The sequence below is a fragment of the Gossypium arboreum genome, chromosome 10, assembly GCF_025698485.1.
Source record: "Gossypium arboreum isolate Shixiya-1 chromosome 10, ASM2569848v2, whole genome shotgun sequence".
NCBI classification, from domain to species: Eukaryota; Viridiplantae; Streptophyta; class Magnoliopsida; order Malvales; family Malvaceae; genus Gossypium; species Gossypium arboreum.
In genome coordinates this window covers 37907179-37928907 of record NC_069079.1, presented here as the reverse complement: position 1 = coordinate 37928907, position 21729 = coordinate 37907179, and the positions used below count along the sequence as shown (strand labels likewise).

At 35.1% G+C, this 21729-nt stretch overlaps 2 non-coding genes across 2 annotated transcripts; both read right to left on the bottom strand.

Moving 5' to 3' along the window:
- Positions 1–1330: 1330 nt before the first annotated feature.
- Positions 1331–1437, bottom strand: LOC128282980 (small nucleolar RNA R71). Its single transcript, XR_008273326.1, has one exon. It is a non-coding gene; the product is annotated as a small nucleolar RNA R71 (small nucleolar RNA).
- A 7685-nt stretch (positions 1438–9122) lies between these two features.
- Positions 9123–9229, bottom strand: LOC128283108 (small nucleolar RNA R71). The gene has a single exon (XR_008273450.1). It is a non-coding gene; the product is annotated as a small nucleolar RNA R71 (small nucleolar RNA).
- Between the last annotated feature and the right edge of the window lie 12500 nt (positions 9230–21729).

Here is a 21729-nt window from a genome sequence, read left to right as displayed (position 1 = left end):
AGCTGAGGGTTAAATTAATAACGGTATTTAATGATACATTAGCCTTGCATAACTTGCAGGATTATTGTGATTAAAATGTTTCAAGGTAGAAATACATTGTTACCTCACATAATCTTTTATGTGCTTATGAGATTGAATTACTTGTTTGAATTAGCATATAGATATGTTCAAGAGATTATTTTAATTTCATAAGCATGTATGTGCATTTACAATTTTCTTATTAAAATTTGTTTAATCAGTTGAATTGACATAGAGATATATTGAAGAGACAAATGGATTTTGGTAGGTAAGTATGTTCATAAATTAGCAAATTACCGAGTTGCCGTGAATTTATTCGTAACAACTTGAGCATGAGTTCAATAATTCTATGTTAAGAAATGTAATTAATCTAACACAATTATGTCATCTTGATTAAAATCATCTTTTGCAATTGTGCATTGGAACTTTTATTTTATTTTTATTTATTTTTCTTAGTTATAAATCTTAGTTTTTAATCACCTCTTCAAGTCAAGATATTTTTCTTCACCAAAGTGTTTTTAATTGCATTCATAAATAATTATTTTCACAGTCCCTGTGGGTACGATAAATCGACATTTACTTGTCACTTTATTACTTATTGCGATTGTGTACACTTGCACATTTCCGTCATTCCAAGTTTTTGGCGCCGTTGCCGGGGACTGTTTTAAAAAATTCATTATTTGTGAATTTGTTTATTTTGCATTTTGGTTTATTATCCTGTTCAATTTTAAGTTGATTAATTTTTCTATAGTTATTTCAGGTGTTTGTGAGTATTGACCTAATTATCGATTTACTCCTTGTAGACCCTGAGATTGAAAGAACTTTTCAATAGCGAAGAAGACAAGCAAGTCTGAGAAAGACCGAAGAGATGAACTTCAAAAATCCGAATCAAGGAAACGGAGCAAACCTTGCCCAAAATCCTATCCTTATTGCTAATGATAGAGATAGAGCTCTAAGACAGTATGTTATGCCAGTGTCTCATGATCTTAATTCGGGTATTAGGAGACCCGAAATCGAGGTACAACAATTTGAACTAAAGCCAGTCATGTTCTAGATGCTTCAGACAGTGGGCTAATTCAGTGGAACGCCTACCAAAGATCCTCACCTGCACTTAAGACTGTTTATGAAGGTGAACTATTCTTTCTAGTTAGCCGGAGTACCCGAAGATGCACTACGATTGAAGTTGTTCCCATATTCACTAAGGGACAGAGCTTAAGCTTGGTTGAACTCATTGCTATCAAATTCAATTTCCACATGACAAGAGTTAGCAGAAAGATTCCTCATGAAGTATTTCCCACCTAGCTATAATGCTAAGTTAAGGAACGAGATCACTGCTTTCTAACAAATGGATGATGAATCCTTGTATGAGGCATAAGAAAGATAAAAAGAATTATTACATAAGTGCCCTCATCACAGAATCCCTTGTTGCATCCAACTTGAGACATTCTATAATGGTCTCAATGCTCACACGATGATGGTAGTGGACGTTTTTGCTAATAGTGCTCTCCTTTCTAAGTCTTACAATGAGGCTTCTGAAATCATCGAGAGGATTGCCAGCAACAATTATCAATGGCCAACCAATCAAGCAGTGCTAGGAAGATGAGTCACTAGAATACATGAAGTAGATCAATTATCAATGGCCAGCCAATCAAGCAGTGGCAGGAAGAGGAGTCACTGGAATACATGAAGTAGATGCTCCAAACTCACTCGCATATCAGGTATCCTCAATTTCTTCAATGCTTAAAAATTTTACCACTAATGGGTTTAATAGTTTTGCAGCACAACCATTGAATTGATTTGAAAATGTAGCCTGTGTCTATTGTGGGGAAGGACATCTATTCGAAGAATGTCCATCGAACCCAGAATCTGGGTATTAAATGGGTAACTAGAACCAAAACTGAGGAAGACAAGGACTATAATCCAATTCCTATAACCTATTATGGCGAAACCACCCTAATTTCTCCAAGAGCAACTAAGGGGTTGGACCCAGTAACACATACACCCCACCTAGACCAGCCTAGCCATCTATTTTTACCCAACAAGTGCAGAAACAACCTCAAGCTGAACCATCCAATAGCTTAGAAAACTTGTTGAAGGCATTCATAGCCAGGAATGATGCTTTAATCCAAAGCCAAACAACTACATTGAAAAACTTGGAAAACCAAATGGACCAGCTTGCAACTGAACTCAGAAATTGACTATAAGGTGATTTACTAAGTGATACGGAGAATTCAGGGAATCTTGGGAAGGAGCATTGTAAAGCGTTGACATTGAGGAGTGGAAAGACGTTAGAGCGCAACACTGTTGAAGTTGAAAATGAGCCAGCTGATACTCAAGACTTGGAGGAAGTTTAACCGAGTGTTGAAATTTTAGTTTCACTAGAACCTGAATCTGAAAAATCTGATAAGGTAACTTCTGAACCAGCTAATTCTAAAAAACTAACAACTTTGTTAGATGCAGAATTGCCACAGAATACGAATCAACAATTCCAATAAAAAAGCCTCCACCACCCTACCCTCAAAGACTTCAGAAGCAGAAGTAGGAAGTTCAATTCAAAAAGTTCCAATACATACTTAATCAACTTCATGTCAATATCCCGTTGGTTGAAGCACTTGAACAAATGTCAAACTACGTCAAATTTATGAAGGATATCCTGTCAAAAAAATGAAGACTTGGAAAATTTGAGACGGTAGCCCTGACAAAGGAATGCAGTGCACATCTTCAAGACAAACTACCACAACAGTTGAAGGATCCTGGATGTTTTACAATACCTTGCAACATTGGAGCAACATATTGTGGTAAGGCACTATGTGATCTGGGTGCGAGTATCAACATGATGCCCATGTCAATATTTAGGAAGTTGAGGATAGGTGAAGTTAAACCTACTACAGTTACACTTCAATTAGCAGATCGATCTTTAGCACATCCAGAAGGAAAAATTGAGGATGTATTGGTACGTGTAGACAAATTTATTTTTCCAGCTAACTTTGTTATTCTAGACTTTGAAGTAGACAAAAAAGTGCCAATCATCCTAGGAAGACCTTTCATAGCAACCAGAAAGACTCTTATTGATGTGCAAAAGGGCGAGCTTACTATATGTGTTCAGGACGATCAGGTAACATTTAATGTTTTGAAGTCTATGTGATTTCCTGACACAATTGATGATTGTTTTGCAGTGTCCAATTTAGAGGAGTTAATCACGGAAAAGGAACTCAAATATGTTGAGGGCCCGTTGGAACAAATTTTGACATCAAGCCCTGCAAATGATGAAGAGGAGGATGAATACTTATCTTTGCTAGAAGCTAATCAAAGGGGATTTAATTCGAATCCCATTTTGAAACTTTAGAGTTAGAGAATAGGGATAATGCCCAACCAAAAGTGCCAATCGAGGACCCACCTAAATTAGAACTGAAGTACTTTTCTCACATTTAAAATATGTTTATTTACGTAACGCTTCTACTGTACTTGTGATTGTTTCAGCAGAATTAACCACTGAGCAAGAAGAGAAACTCATCCTAGTATTGAAACAATTCAAGAAGGCTATCGGATGGACCATAACCGATATTCGTGGCATTAGTCCATCTGTATGCATGCACAAGATCATCTTGGAAGATGGCGAGAAAGGGACGATTGATGGACAATGAAGATTGAACCCTATCATGAAGGACGTGGTAAAGAAAGAAATCATCAAGTGGTTAGATGCGAGTATAATTTACCCCATCTCAGACAGTTCGTGGGTAAGTCCAGTCTAGTACGTACCAAAGAAAGGAGGTATTACAGTAATTAAAAACGAGAATAACGAGTTGATACCGACTAGAACAGTTATGGGATGGAGAATTTTCATCGATTATTGGAAGCTGAATAAGGCAACTAAGAAAAATCACTTTTCTTTGTTGTTTTTGGACCAGATGCTGGATAGACTCACGGGGTGAGACTATTACTATTTTCTCGAAGGATACTCAGGGTATAATTGGATTACAGTAGCACCGAAAGATCAACACAAGACGACATTCACCTACCTGTACGGTACATTCGTATTTAGACTCATGCCATTTGGTTTATGTAATGCACCTGCTACATTTCAAAGATGTATGATGTTATTTTTACTGATATGGTTGAGAAATACTTGGAAGTCTTTATGGATGATTTTTCAGTATTCGAAGATACATATGATGATTGTCTAGCCAATCTAGCCAAGGTACTAAGGCAATGCGAAGAAACAAACCTCGTACTCAACTGGTAAAAGTGTCATTTCATGGTACGAGAAGGTATTGTTCTAGGGCATCGGATAACGAGACATGGAATTGAGGTAGATAAAGCAAAGGTAGACGTTATTGAGAAACTCCCACCTCTAACATCTATAAAGAGTATTAGGAGCTTTTTAGGCCACGCCAGTTTCTATCGAAGATTTATCAAGAACTTCTCTAAAATTGCTAAACCCTTATGCAAATTATTGGAGAAGGACACGACGTTCAAATTTCATGAGGAATGCTTAAGAGCTTTCAAAGATTCGAAGAGTCAGTTAGTTTTGGCACCTATAATTGTCACAGCAAACTGGTATTTGCCATTTGAATTGATGTGTGACGCAAGTGACTTCACGATAGGAGCTGTCATGGGCCAGTAAAGTAACAAAGTTTTTCATCCCATCTACCACGCAAGTCAGACTCTAACAGGAGCTCAACTGAATTATACGGTAACAGAGAAAGAGTTACCTGCTATTGTGTTTGCTTTTGACAAGCTTCGATCTTATCTTGTAGGTACCAAAGTGACTGTCTATACGGACCACTCGATAATTAAGTATTTACTTGCAAAGAAAGACACTAAGCCGAGACTGATCTGATGGGTACTTCTACTTCAAGAGTTTGATCTAAAACTTCAAGTTCGAAAGGGAGTAGAAAACCAAGTAGTAGACCACTTGTCCAGATTAGAGCCGCAAGAAGGGAATTCTCCACTTATACCTATTCAGGAGACATTTCTAGATAAACACGTATTGAAGGTAAATCATGTCCATAGTACCCCTTGGTTTGTTGATATTGCTAACTATTTAGCTTGTGGTCTGATGCCGATTGATAAGACATATCATCAAAAGAAAAAGTTTCTTCATGATGTGAAGTACTAGTTTTGGGAAGAACCATACTTGTTTAAAAAGTTTGCAAATCAAATGATCACCCTATACGTTGGTCTTTGGGAAAGCCTGTCATCTACCCTTGGAGTTAGAACACAAAGCTTATTGGGATCTCCAACAACTCAACTTGGATCTTAAGCTTGCTAAAGAGAAATGGGTGCTCCAACTGAATGAGTTAGAAGAGTTCCAAATGTTCTCATATGAGAATGCCAAATTGCTTAAGAAAAGACTTAAGAGATGGCATGACAAACACATTTGGGTCGAGAATTTGAAGTAGGTCAGCAAGTCTTGTTATTCAATTCCAGATTAAGGTTCTTTCCATGTAAGTTAAAATCATGTTGGTCTGGTCCATTTACAATTCACCAAGTTTACCCATATGAAGTTGTCGAACTTCAAAGTAAGGGAGGTAATTTTTTAGTCAATGCTCAGCGCTTAAAACATTACTGGGGAGATAAAATTGAATGGGATTAGATATTTTCTTTTTTATTATTTTTAATAAATGATTTAGGGTATATTTTCAGAATTAGCATGTTTAAATAAATTCTGTCTAGGAGATTGGAACTTAAGCAGGACCATTGTGACCTCTCCAATTTTTCCTAAGAATTGATTTTAACATAATCTTCCGAGAAATTATTCCTTAAATAGCAAAATAAATTTTTAATTTTCAAATAAAAGGGTCAATTTTGATCCAAGTTTTAAATTGCAACTCAATTTCAAATTTTCTTTAAGTCTAAGTACTTAATTGAACTATTTTTAAAATTTGGTTGCTCTTTTTGTAAATACTAAAAATTAGATGTCTCTTTTGTAAATATTTTCAAAAGGCATCTAGAATAAATGTTTTTTATTTAATTTAATAAATAAGATGATAATCATTAATATATAATTATATCTATTATAATATATATTAATTATTATCACTTTCCATAGAATTAGGATTAGTTTAAATTTGATCATATTTTGTTTAAAAAGTATTTATCTTTAATAAATTAATAGCAAATAATAATTTAATATGCATTATATTAATTATTAAGTGTTGTTAACTCTATGTAGAATTAGAATTTAGAATATCTTAATTATTAATTTGTTCTAAGAATTCTAATTAAACTCTTACTCCTTTCACTAATAAATTTCATCCACCTTTGCCAATTTTTCACTCATCCCTCCATCAATCCTAGCATCCAAAACCCACCAAGTACCAAATCACCTAGTGCCAAATTCTCTAGCCACAACACCGCCCAGCTCCGCACGTCACCCACACGCCTAGCAGCAGCCCACGGACGCACCCAGTATTCGGCTCCTTGTCGTAGTAGCCACTGCACGTCCAGCTCTAATAGCTGGTCAAGCCTGCTCGACACACCTGCTTGCTGCCCACTTCCCTGCATCCGCGTGGCACATGTATGCCCTACTGCTTGCGCAAGGATCTGCCTGATAGTGCCGCCTGTTGCCTACGCATCTGTTCACACCGTACATTGCTACTCGCACCAGCACCCTTGCCTATCGCACCACACCATCAAAACACCCTACAACCATCCCTAAATGAACCCCTTTTTCTTTATATATATATTTGCTCTGAGTTCTTAATTTTTCTAAAAAGGTGGTAAGTCAAATTTTTGTCCTAAAATTTTATTTTATTTAATTATTTAATTTTCCAATTTAATGAATTATTAATATTTTTTACTAATTAAATTTTTGAGAAAATATTTGTTTCCATCTTATGTTCAGGTTAATCAAGCCTCGCAAGAGAACTCGTGCCTCTGCCCAAATAAAAAAATCACAAAATAAATTCCACAGTGAAGAAGCCAAAGCGAGATACTAAAGTGTTTTCAAGAATTAACAAATGCACCCAGAAAAAGGCTTTACGCTGAAAGAAAGCAACTATATTGATTTTGATAAACCGTAATATATACATATTTTTACCTTATGCTTGACATATTTAAGGATGATTTTTCCTTGGTTTTATTGAATTTGATGTTCCTAATCCTTTAAATTCATATTTTATACTCAGAAGAGCTTAGGATGGCGCAAATAGCAAGAAACGATCCAAAAACAGACAAATTCGGCCTAAATCAGTGTTTCACACGGCCTAGGCACTTCCACACGGGTGATCCACATGCCCGTGTGTGACATACGGGTAGACCACACCCCGTGTGTCATGGCCGTGTAGACATTAGTCGAAGTCAGGATTGCACACGGCCTAAGCACCTTCACACGGGCGTGGCACACGGCCATGTCCCTGTCGAGCCCAAGTCTAGTTCTACTCGAAAAAGAACTTTTAATGGTTTTGAAGCATTCTAAAGACTATATAAACACCCTAGAAGTGGATTAAAGGGGACACGTAGAGTAGAAGGCAGAAAATACTCAAGGACAGCCATCGGAATCAGCTCGGGAAGAGGATCTACATCAAGACTGAAGATTTCCATCCAATTTTCTAGAAGTTCTTTGGGTTTCTTTATGTTTTGTTGTTTTCCATACTTTGAGATGTTTTCCATTATTATCATGAACTAAACTCCCTAAATACCTAAGGGAAATGAAACCTAAGACGAATCTTATTACTTTTTGATTTATATGATAAATATTTGTTCTTATTCTTAATTGTGAGCTTTAATCCTTACTTTAATATTCCAGGATATTAATTCAGGTTTTTGATGTGCTGATTCAGTGGAGGAAATGTCCTGTTTAAGACTAGATCATTCATAATTAAGCGGAGTTGCATGCAATCCTAGAGATAGGACGACATAAATCTGTCGGATTAAAGTCAAATCTAATAAGGGAATCCATAGATCCAGTTAATGCGACTATAGGAGTTTTAATTGGAAAGAGATTGCAATTAATCAACCTAAAGTTAGTTGTTTTTAGTCTCGAAAGGGATATTAACATAAATTAGGGATTTCTACGGAATAAGTCAAGTGAATAAATCGTCTAATTCAAAGGTAATAAGTGAAGTCTAGGTGGATTCTTTCTTGGGTATTGTCTTCTCAATCGGTTTTTCAAAAGTATTTTCCAACCTTAATCTCTGTCATAATCTTAGCTAATTAGATAATTAGTATTAGTTTAAAAACATTCTTTAAGTCTTAGGCTATATAATAAAAAGATAGTAATTACTAGTACTTTTAGTCCTCGTGGATACGATATTTCTGGTCTCACCATAACTATACTACTGTTCGATAGGTCGCTTGCCTTAGTCGAATTTTGTTAGTTAGTTTCACGACCATCAAGTTTTTGGCATCGTTGTCGGGGACTAAGATATCAGGAACACTTAATTTTTATTACTTTAGCCATTTTTATTTTTTATTGCAATTTAATTCTATTTTTATTCACTAAATTTTCTTTTCTTTACTTCTGGCAGGTTTTTATAGTTTATGACTAGAAGAAACCCCTCAGGACCTCTACTTTTTGATAGTGAGATCGAGAGCGCAGCTCGCAGAAACCAAAAAGAAAAAAGGCGCAGCTTACAATACATAGAGGAAGAGCGAGAGGACAATATCCATACTACAACCGAGGAGATGGCTGATAATTAGAATAATCCGCTACCTCCTGTGGTTGCTGCAAATCCAGTAGATCAGAATCCTGCTCCTCATACTATGTATGATTATACTAAACCTACTTTAACAGGAACTGAATCGAGTATAGTTAGACCTGCTGTTGCTGCAAATAATTTTGAACTGAAACCTAACACGATTCAAATGATACAACAGTTTGTTCAGTTTGTTGGTTTGCAGGATGAAGATCCAAACACTCATTTAGCGAATTTTCTGGAATTCTGCGACACCTTTAAGATCAATGGTGTTTCTGACAATGCCATTCGCCTTCGGTTGTTTCCCTTTTCATTAAGGAATAAGGCTAAATAGTGGTTGACTTGTTACCACGAGGGTCAATCACCACTTGGGAACAAATGACCGAAAAATTCTTGTCAATCACCACTTGGGAACAAATGACCGAAAAATTCTTACTTAAATATTTTTTGCCAGCTAAAATTGCTAAATTGAGGAATGACATCTCTTCTTTTATGTGGATGGATCTAGAATCTCTTTATGATGCATGGAAGAGATACAAGGACTTATTAAGAAGGTGCCCTCGCCATGGATTACCCCTTTGGCTACAAGTTCAACCTTTTACAACAATATGAACCCTTCAACAAGGCAACTTATCGATACAGCCACCAGTGGAACTTTAAACAACAAAACACCTGAAGAGGCTTACGAATTTATTGAAGAGATTTCACTGAATAACTATCAGTGGCATGTCATATGAACGAAGCCGACAAAAGCAGCTGGTGTTTTCAACCTCAACGTGGTCACTATGCTATCCAACCAGGTAGAACTTTTAAATAAAAAGATTGATGGTTTGCATGGTTCTATTCAGGTACATCCAGTGATGAGGTGTGATTCAAATGGAGGAGGAGTGCACAATACAGATTATCCATCCTTCAACCCTAGCACCGAGGAAGAACAAGTCCACTATATGGGTAATAATTCTAGACCTCAAAATAACCCGTATAGTAACACTTATAATGCAGGTTGGAGGAACCATTCCAATTTCTCGTGGGGTGGTCAGGGAAATCAACGACCACAACATCCTTTTGGTTTTCAACAACCACCTTCCCAACAAGAGAAGAAACCGAACCTTGAAGAGATGCTCACAAAATTCATCTCGGTGTTAGAAACTCGTTTCCAGAATATCGAAATAGCGCTTAAGAATCAACAAGCATCGATTCAAGGACTCAAAACTCAAATAGGACAGCTTGCCAAGTTGCTTTCTAAACGACCACAAGGTAGCATGCCCAGTAACACAGAAACTAACCCAAGGGAGCAACTCCATGCCATCACTGTGTGTAATGAAGAAGGGTTAGTTGAATCTAAATTTGAAACGAGGCTCGAGGCTGTGGTAAGTAATGGTAAAGATGAGATGAATCATGGTACAAAGGAGCAGGTAAGTAAAGAGTATAAACCTCGTATAGTGATTTTCTAAAATCACATTACTGATGCTGTCCAAACAAATTATTACAATTTGCTCTTAAATTTCCAAGTCCAAACACTTATGAACTTACCATTTGAGTTTAAGACATATCATGGCCACATCATATCTTATTAAATCAACTCATTATGTCCTATTATGATTGAATTTACTCAACGTTTAATCGCTTAAAACTTACCTCGGAAGTTGTCGATGACTAGATATCCTCGGCTACTCGTTTACTTTCTCTTGATCCAAAATTGCCCCTCTATGCCCTTGAGCTTAATTAACAAAATTTAAACTATTTTAATCACCTTGTTATATCATTAAAACAACAAGGTCAATTTTCTCAATGAAACTCATACATAAGGCAACACCTCAATACATTTGTACACATTCGATATTTCATTAAAACCATCCCAAATACATTTACCTAGGTATCACCATGTCGCCTTATATACGTACACTAGTTATGTGGTCAATTTACCGATGACCTATGCATATAACCAATTACACCTCTAATAATATCCACAAAGCCGATTATCCTCATGATTACCTTAGCATATTATTAGTTAGCCTCTTATCCAAATTTTTGCCATAAAGAAAATTAACTCATATACCCTCAAGTGCTTAAGCAATTGCATCCAAAGGACACTTTAAACGAAATGTTATGAAAGTAACTGAATGCACATATATTTATACCAAGACATCATATACTTCAAACATGCCTTCCTACAATTATACAAGTTTTCCAACTAAGTCTTATCCTTGTATACAAACATTATTCATAATTTTGAATCAAACTCAACTTTGTCAACCAACCTCCTCATTTGGTCGATTGTATAGAATCAAAGAAATATCACCAATGTGCATACTATATAGCCGAATATGCAAGATCAATATAACATCACCTATGTACTAAATTTTAAATGTTGAATATACAACCTCGATGCAATATCATTTTCTTTCATTTTTTTTTCATTTTATTTCAGCACATAGTCCCTCCACATAATAGGTTGGCCGAATGTTCCTACTACCAAAACTCCACATCTATCCATAATATCATACCAAGGTTCATATATCTATTAGCTATTAAACTCAATTTATCAACCCCTAATCGGCATGAAAATAGAACCATTAATTTGTTCATAACACATTTAAAGCATCCACTCCATTCCATCATTTTAAACACAAGCATCACTCAACTATCTTCAATGTTCACATTCGGCACTTTCACAATTGCCCAAGCCGATTTTTCTATCATTCAAACTATCTATAAGAACATTAAACTAGTACAAACATCACCCATTCCTAACTATTCCTTAAATCATCAAGGCAATAACCATTCCCTTAAACCTTTTCCATAGCCGAATATGCAGAAATTTTAAAAACTAACATGGATTACATACCTTAATTCAAGATCAAAGTGACCGAATGCTATATCCCCTTTTCTCCTTCAAGGTTCGGCTACTAAGGAAGAAGATGAAACAGCATTTGGTTTTTCTTTTGTTTTTCTCTCCTAGAACCGGCCAAGAAGAAACAAGAACAAGGACCTTGTTTCTTTCACCCATTTTCTTCCTTTAACTATTATTGTTCCATACTTTAAAGCCATTTAATAATGGAAAATGCTAAATAAAATTCATATTTTTATATGCTAGCTTACAACATGGCCGGCCACTAATAGCAAAATGGCTAATTTGACATGCAAGTCCAAACTTTTTGTGACATGCATTAATAAACCCCTTTTCAAAATTACCTATCACCTTCCACAATTGTTTCACATAAGTCCTACTTAATAATTTCACATACAAATGACAAAATTAGAGCATGAAACTTTCACATGTGCATGTACACATATAATAAGCATAGAATATAACAATTAATTATTTTTATGACTCGGTTTTGTGGTCCCGAAACCACTTTTCGACTAGGGTCAAATTAGGGGTGTCACAACTCTTCCCCCCTTAAGAAATTTTCGTCCCCGAAAATTTCTACCGATGCATAGTTCAGGATAACATCCTCTTATTGAATTATATTCATATAAACATTAGCTCATCGATAGCAATTGTAATTCATTATTGATTTCACATCGATCTATAAAATCATTTTCTTATCTTAAAACAAATACATAAACATTTCTACAAGTATGCACATATATCTCATTTCCTTGATTTCATAAGCAATAATCACTTAATTTAATTCACAATTGCATTTCAAACACATATCAAGCACATATTAACATGTATAATTCACATCATCAACCCACTTATTTGTAACCCACATTTTCATCCATGTATAAGTCAGAACTTGACCGAAAGTACACATATACTCAAACATCTCATAGACTAAATCTGTAACACATTTATAACATGAATTCATTTCTTAACAACATATCCACCATCTTTTTACGTATTCACTTACTTAGTATACATAACATAATATAATATGAACTCACAAATTTTTACTTTCGTTTGATTTTCACATACCTTCCGTACATACCCGTATCACTTATTCTGACCTTACTTTATTTATCATCTTAAATATACCTGTTGAATCATTCGAAATCATTACGGATACTCATTAAGCACATATAGCTCTTACAATGCCATATCCTAGATATGGTCTTACATATTCTCACGTATTGAGCTGAGGCCATGTCCTAGACATGGTCTTACACACTATCTCAAATCAATGCCTTCGTCCCAGACGAGGTCTTACATGAATTCCACTTCACACACTTAGCGCCCACTGACTGATCTCGCACTCATAGTGCTCGGTTAAAGGAATTCGCACACACACAGTGCCTCTAATCATTCACACACATAGTGCTCTTATTCATTCGTTATTACACATTGAAATGACTTAACCAAGTCTATAAACATCATGTATGTACACTTTTAAACATATCATCTCATTTAAATTTGAATTCGTATAGTAATGAACACTTAAACTTTGCTCAAATTACCGGCATGAAGCCTACTAGGCACGAAGGCCCGAATACACGTCACCAGTATGATTGCTCTTCGGGACCTAGCCCGGATACATCACTAGCACGAATGCTCTTCGGGACTTAGTTCGGATACATCACTAGCACGAATGCTCTTCGGGACTTAGTCCGGATACATCACTAGCACGAATGCTCTTCGGAACTTAGTCCGGATACATCACTAGCACGAATGCTCTTCGAAACTTAGTCTGGATACATCACTAGCACGAATGCTCTTCGGGACTTAGTCCGGATACATCACTAGCACGAATGCTCTTCGGAACTTAGTCCGGATACATCACTAACACGAATGCTCTTCGGAACTTAGTCCGGATACATCACTCTCAATTCTCATGTACATATACACATATAGCAATACACATTAGTACATCATTTACATTACTTGAATACAAACACAACATGCTTATCGACCATTCAACTTCCAGTTCCATAGCCACATACAAAAATCACATTTATAGTCATAACACTCTTTCAAAATTGCATCACTTATACCCTTAATTCAATCCAAATCAAAATTCAAATACGAGTACATGATACGCACTGATCGACTTAATAATTTAGGCATATCTAAGTGAAGTTATATCGCAAATTCTCATAGTCGAAGCTTGCTACATTTCGATCGGGATCAAGATTCATTACAATACAGCAACCACATTTTAATAGTCAAAAATCATCACACTATCATTTTATCACTTTATGGCATATATAAATAGACTCACGTGTGCTACGTTAGTCCTAGAATCGACTAAACCGTAGCTCTGATACCAATAAAATGTAACACCCCTATCCCGTAACCGTCGCCAGAATAGGTAAGGGCATTACTGCACTTGTAACTCACGTCGAACAAAGTAAAATTTTGAACTTTTTTTTTTCTTGAATTAAAGATCGTTCATTTAAATAAGTACTAAGCACAGCCAAAGGTAAAATTTAAACTTCACTAAGTAAACATTCAAAAGATGCCATTTTCGCATGGCTTATATACATTAACCAAAAATATTCTTCCGCCACTAGTCTATTCTATACATGCCATAAAATAGTTCTAAACATAGCAGTAACAAGCGGTGGATAGTGATAGTGTGACTAGTTCTTGACAATCCCGAGTTGTAGCTTCAGCAATGAGGCCTATAAGACAGAGGAAACAGAATAAACGGAGTAAGCATTACAATACTTAGTAAGTTTTAAGCAGTGTCAACAGATAACAATCAAATTATAACATAGTTGTTCGTATTTTCATTTCGCTCTTCCTTCGGGCATACCATCCCTTCACCGAATATGCACATCTTATCATATATAATAGGCAGATAAACTCTCACATAAAAGTGAGCTCATGTGACATAGATATATTGTAATACCCCTACCCGTATTCATTGCCGGAATAGGGTACGAGGCATTACCGGAGTTTATGAATTAATTTTTTTTTTTTATATTCAATATAGCCCTTTTATAAATATCTAACCTTCCCTGTAATATTAAATCGAGACCAATCCACATCAACCAAATCAATTCAACATATTTTCATGATAGATTCATGCATTTATATAAAATAACGTCATCACATATCTATAACTAGGTTTGTTAACCATACTAATGGCTAACTTTACATTCATTTCACGTTAACATTTACTTTGTTAGCTTATACATGCCATTGATTTCCAAAATAAAGTTTCTTTATATACCGAAATCCTGAGGTTGACAGTGTGATGTGTCTCCGACCAAATCCGACTTCCGAGCTCTTAACACTACAAAACAGGGAAAAAGGACACGGGGTAAGCACTTTGTGCTTAGTAAGCTCATGTAACAAGAATTATACTTACCTAATATTTTCAATACAATATAATAAACATTCATATATCCATTCAATGCATTATTACCCTAACATGCACAAACTCAACATTCAAGTTAGTACAATAATTTCCATGTATCAATAATATATATATATATACCATGATTGATGTACTCATCAATACCATGATTTTCATTCTCTTATTATTTTTCATATTTATCCCGTTGAATTTATCGGAATTTCAATGGATTTTCAGAGGTACACTTTTAGTGTACAATTCCGGGTCCGTCAATTCATATTCATGTGCGCACATTTCCATTTCAGAGAGCACACTTCGTGAACCTCAACCTTGCGGCGGGATTACCGGTCAAGCTAAATCTCGCAATATAAACTCATAGAGTATTGTCGGGATTACCGGTCAGGCTAAATCCTGCAACGACAATTACTCTAATGAGCTTGATCCGAATTACCATCCAGGCTAAATTCAGACCCTAATTCGGATTACCCGTCCGGGCTAAATCCATTTTACACATATTCTTGGAAGGGCTATATCAGATAGGATCACCCGTCCGGGCTAGATCCTTTTACCGTCAATTCCTTTGCGAAATCCATCGAATTTTCTTTTCATTCAAACGGATTTCTTCCCATTTTATCCAATATATCAATGTTTCATAAATTTTCATACAATGAACATTCAAATCATATTCATATAAAAACATACAATCTCAAGTAATTTAAGAATATAATTCAAGTTACGAACTTACCTTGATACTTGTTTGTAAACAAGAAAATCTATTAATCCCGAACTTTTCCTTTCCTCGATCTAGCTTCAGATTTGAATCTTCGGATCTAAATAAATAAATTTAATTATCAATTTAATACATTTCATGTTCATATGCAACATTCTCTATAATTCAACTATTATTTATAGTTCATTCAAAGCTGTCTACTTGAGTCATAGTCACTAAATTATTTATAACTTGAGCTACGGAATTGAAATTAAGATCCGTTAATTTTCCATGAAACTAGACTCATATATATTTTTACCATAAAATTTTCAGAATTTTTTGGTTGAGCCAATCAGTACAGTTTATTCTTCAAAGTCACCCCTGTTCTGTTGTCTAACAGTTCTGACCCTTCTTCACTAAAATAAATTATCTCTTTATACAGAATTCAAATGATGTTCTTGTTTGTTTCTATTAAAATAGACTCATTCGGAATTCTAGACATATAAATTTAAGTCCCTAATTATTTTTATTCAATTTTTTATAATTTTTCAAAGTCAGAACAGGGGAACCCGAATTCATTCTGACCTTGTCTCACAAAATTCATTATATCTCAAAATTTACAAATCCATTGCTTACAATATTTCTTCTATGAGAAACTAGACTCAATAAGCTTTAATTAAATATTTTGTTCATCTTCTAATTCGATTCCTACAATTTTTGGTGATTTTTCAAAGTTAGTCTACTGCTGCTGTCCAAACTGTTTTAGTGCAAGTCGTTTATTACCATTTTTCCCTAAGCTTTTAATAAATGATAATTTCGTCCCTACTCAATTAGCCTCTCAATTGAGCTGATTTTTCTCAATTAACATTTTATTCTATCACCTTAAACTAATTTACAACCTTTAGGAATCAGAATTTCAGCAATAGACTTTAATTCCAAACATTTTCACAATTAGGTCCCAAAAATCAATTTCCATTGAAATTGCCTAATAAAATCATCTCATAAACAAATTAAAGCTTTAATTTCATTCTATTTAATCATAAACTTACAGAACTCAACCATGGTGACTTTAAATTTCATCCATGAAATCAAAAACTAATGAATTTAATAGTAGGATCTAGTTGTAAAAGTCTTAGAAACACAAAATTACAAGAAAAGGCAAGGATTAACTCACTTGGTGCAAAATTATGAAATACCAGCTTAGAGAACCCTCCTATGGCATTTTTAGCTGCTGGAATTGAAGAGAAATGAAGAGAAATCTAGATATTTCCTATTTAGTCCTAGTTTTATTTAGTTAATTTTGCAATATTCCAATTTTACCCTTAATTTATCAATTTTTCTTGATTGCATACCCTTGCCGCCAGCCCAAATAACTTTTGGATCTAATTTCCTTTTAAATCCTTTCTCATTAGACTAATAAGCTATTTAATCACTCTAGCAACTTTTACACCTATTACAATTCGGTCCTTTTCATTTAATTGACTACCCAAACATTAAAATTTCCTAACGAAATTTTAATACCACATTAATAACATTTCATAAATATTTATAAAATTATTTTTGACTCGGTTTTAAAAAATAGAGGTCCCGATACCTTATTTTACCCAATTTCTTCAATAATTTCTTTTTCTAACTAATCACTAAATCGATAATATTTTCCTATCAATATTTTCATACGATTTTCCTATCATATAAATTTTCAAGCAAAAATATTAAAATAAATTTTTCTTTAAATCGGATCTATGGTTACGAAACCATTGTTCCGATAACCTTGAATTTAGGCCATTACATATATCGTATGATTTCACATAACCTCTCACACTAATCCGATGTCACATAATCATAGGAATAGTCCCATAGATTGCTCTCGTATGCATCATATATAAACTTGGAGTACATACCTGGTTAACCTTTCGCATTGAATATATTTATAAGCAATTCTTATTACGAAGTCTTACCTGGACATAATCTCCACACGTAGTCATCGGGTCTTACCCGGACATAATCTCCACACGTAGTCATCGGGTCTTACCCGGACATAATCTCCACACGTAGTCATCAGGTCTTACCCGGACATAATCTCCACACGTAGTCATCGGGTCTCACCCAGAATATATTTCCAAGTTTCATGTACATTTAATCGCATGTTACAACATTCACATTAGCCATTTGGCTTTACCACATATTCATATCTCATACATATTTCACATTCGCCATTCGGCTTTACGACATATACATATCTCATATATATTTCACATTAGCCATTCGGCTTTACCACATATACATATCACACATATATTTCACATTAGCCATTCGGCATTACCACATATACATATCACACATGTATTCCACATTAGCCATTCGGCTTTACCACATATTCATATCTCATATATATTTCACATTCGCCATTCGGCTTTACCACATCTACATATCACACATATATCTCACATTAGCCATTCGGCTTTACCACATATACATATCTCATATATATTTCACATTAGCCATTCGGCTTTACCACATATACATATCACACATGTATTTCACATTAGCCATTCGGCTTTACCACATATACATATCTCATATATATTTCACATTAGCCATTCGGCTTTACCACATATACATATCACACATGTATTTCACATTAGCCATTCGGCTTTACCACATATACATATCTCATATATATATTTCACATTAGCCATTCGGCTTTACCATATATACATATCACACATATATTTCACATTAGCCATTCAGCTTTACCACATATATATATTTATCTTGTACATCAATTTCAGCCATAGCTTATAAGCAACTCAAATAGTTTGATCAATGTTTACAACAAATTCACATATTCACCACAAGCTGTTTTCCTGAGCAATAGTCACTAAATTATTTATAACTGGAGCTACAAAACTCAAAACTAATTTCCGTTAATTTTCCCTGAATATAGACTCATATATCTTCCATCCATAAAATTTTCAGAATTTTAGGTTTGTCCAATCAATACCATATTTTTCTTAAAGTTTACCCTATTTCACTGTTTGACTAATCTGACCACTCTTCACTACGAATCAAATTTTTCATTATACAGAATTCATAATGTATTCTATTTGATTCCGTTTGAAACTAGACTCATTGAGGAGTCTAAGTATATAAATCGTATCTTATAACCATTTTGTACAAATTATAATGATTTTCCAAATACGAGCAGGGATTTGAGTCATTCGACCTTGTCCCACACAACTTTAAATATCTCTTTGTAGGAAATTTCTTTGCTTCCACGGTCTCTTTTATAAGAAACTAGACCAACTAAGCTTTAATTACATATTTTACTCAGCCTATAATTCCACTCCAACAATTTATAGTGATTTTCTAAAATCACATTACTGATGCTGTCCAAACAAATTATTACAATTTGCTCTTAAATTTCTAAGTCCAAACACTTATGAACTTACCATTTGAGTTTAAGACATATCATGGCCACATCATATCTTATTAAATCAACTCATTATGTCCTATTATGATTGAATTTACTCAACGTTTAATCGCTTAAAACTTACCTCGGAAGTTGTCGACGACTAGATATCCTCGGCTACTCGTTTACTTTCTCTTGATCCAAAATTGCCCCTCTATGCCCTTAAGCTTAATTAACAAAATTTAAACTATTTTAATCACCTTGTTATATCATTAAAACAACAAGGTCAATTTTCTCAATGAAACTCATACATAAGGCAACACCTCAATACATTTGTACACATTCGGTATTTCATTAAAACCATCCCAAATACATTTACCTAGGTATCACCATGTCGCCTTATATACATACACTAGTTATGTGGTCAATTTACCGATGACCTATGCATATAACCAATTACACCTCTAATAATATCCACAAAGCCGATTATCCACATGATTACCTTAGCATATTATTAGTTAGCCTCTTATCCAAATTTTTGCCATAAAGAAAATTAACTCATATACCCTCAAGTGCTTAAGCAATTGCATCCAAAGGACACTTTAAACGAAATGTTATGAAAGTAACTGAATGTACATATATTTATACCAAGACATCATATACTTCAAACATGCCTTCCTAAAAATATACAAGTTTTCCAACTAAGTCTTATCCTTGTATACGAACATTATTCATAATTTTGAATCAAACTCAACTTTGTCAACCAACCTCCTCATTTGGTCGATTGTATAGAATCAAAGAAATATCACCAATGTGCATACTATATAGCCGAATATGCAAGATCAATATAACATCACCTATGTACTAAATTTTCAATGTCGAATATACAACCTCGATGCAATATCATTTTCTTTCATTTTTTTTTTCATTTCATTTCAGCACATAGTCCCTCCACATAATAGGTTGGCCGAATGTTCCTACTACCAAAACTCCACATCTATCCATAATATCATACCAAGGTTCATATATTTATTAGCTATTAAACTCAATTTATCAACCCCTAATCGGCATGAAAATAGAACCATTAATTTGTTCATAACACATTTAAAGCATCCACTCCATTCCATCATTTTAAACACAAGCATCACTCAACTATCTTCAATGTTCACATTCGGCACTTTCACAATTGCCCAAGCCGATTTTTCTATCATTCAAACTATCTATAAGAACATTAAACTAGTACAAACATCACCCATTCCTAACTATTCCTTAAATCATCAAGGCAATAACCATTCCCTTAAACCTTTTCCATAGCCGAATATGCAGAAATTTTAAAAACTAACATGGATTACATACCTTAATTCAAGATCAAAGTGACCGAATGCTATATCCCCTTTTCTCCTTCAAGGTTCGGCTACTAAGGAAGAAGATGAAACAACATTTGGTTTTTCTTTTTTTTTTCTCTCCTAGAACCGGCCAAGAAGAAACAAGAACAAGGACCTTGTTTCTTTCACCCATTTTCTTCCTTTAACTATTATTGTTCCATACTTTAAAGCCATTTAATAATGGAAAATGCTAAATAAAATTCATATTTTTATATGCTAGCTTACAATATGGCCGGCCACTAATAGCAAAATGGCTAATTTGACATGCAAGTCCAAACTTTTTGTGACATGCATTAATAAACCCCTTTTCAAAATTACCTATCACCTTCCACAATTGTTTCACATAAGTCCTACTTAATAATTTCACATACAAATGACAAAATTAGAGCATAAAACTTTCACATGTGCATGTACACATATAATAAGCATAGAATATAACAATTAATTATTTTTATGACTTGGTTTTGTGGTCCCGAAACCACTTTCCGACTAGGGTCAAATTAGGGGTGTCACATTCACGGTACTGAATGTTTTCCCATACGGTACAGTCAAGGTAAATCATTCTCAATTTGACACTTTTAAGGTAAATATTACTCGACTTAGACTTTATGTGGATAATAGAATTGATAGTAAGAAGGAGGAGTCTCGACTTCGTGCTCCACCATGACCATGCGAATAAGAGGTAGGTCAAGCTTAGACTCTAAATAAGCACTTCTTGGGAGGCAACCCGAGCACTAACACCACTAACTAGTTTATTTTTGCCATTTTTCGTGTTTTTATGCAAGAACAGTGACTCACACGGCCTGGACACACGGGCGTGTCCTAGGCCGTGTGAAAACTGGAGCAAAATTTTTAAATTCTTAACAAGTCAGAGAGGTACACGAGCCAGGCACACGAGCGTGTGGGGTACCACACGGGCATGGGAGAAGTGAACAACATTGCATACGGCTGTGCGATTCGGTCGTGTGAACCATACGGCCTGGACACACGGGTGTGTCCTCAGGCCGTGTGACGACTGGGCATTAGATCCTCGTAATAAACACGACTGAACATGATCCATACGGGCGTGTGACACGGCTGTGTGGCCCAACACGAGCTTCACACGACCATGTGCCTTTTTTAAACCCCCCCAAATCCTAAATTTTACTTTTTTCTTCTTCCCCAAACCTCCTCCCTTAGCCGCCGCAGCCCTTAAACCTCCTACGCCCGTGCCTCCCCCAACGTCAACTGCACCAGCAGCCTGTACTTCTCTGCCGGTCGACTTTCTCGCCCCTTCTCTTTTCCTTTTCTCTCATCTTTCTTCCCCATTTCTCTCTTA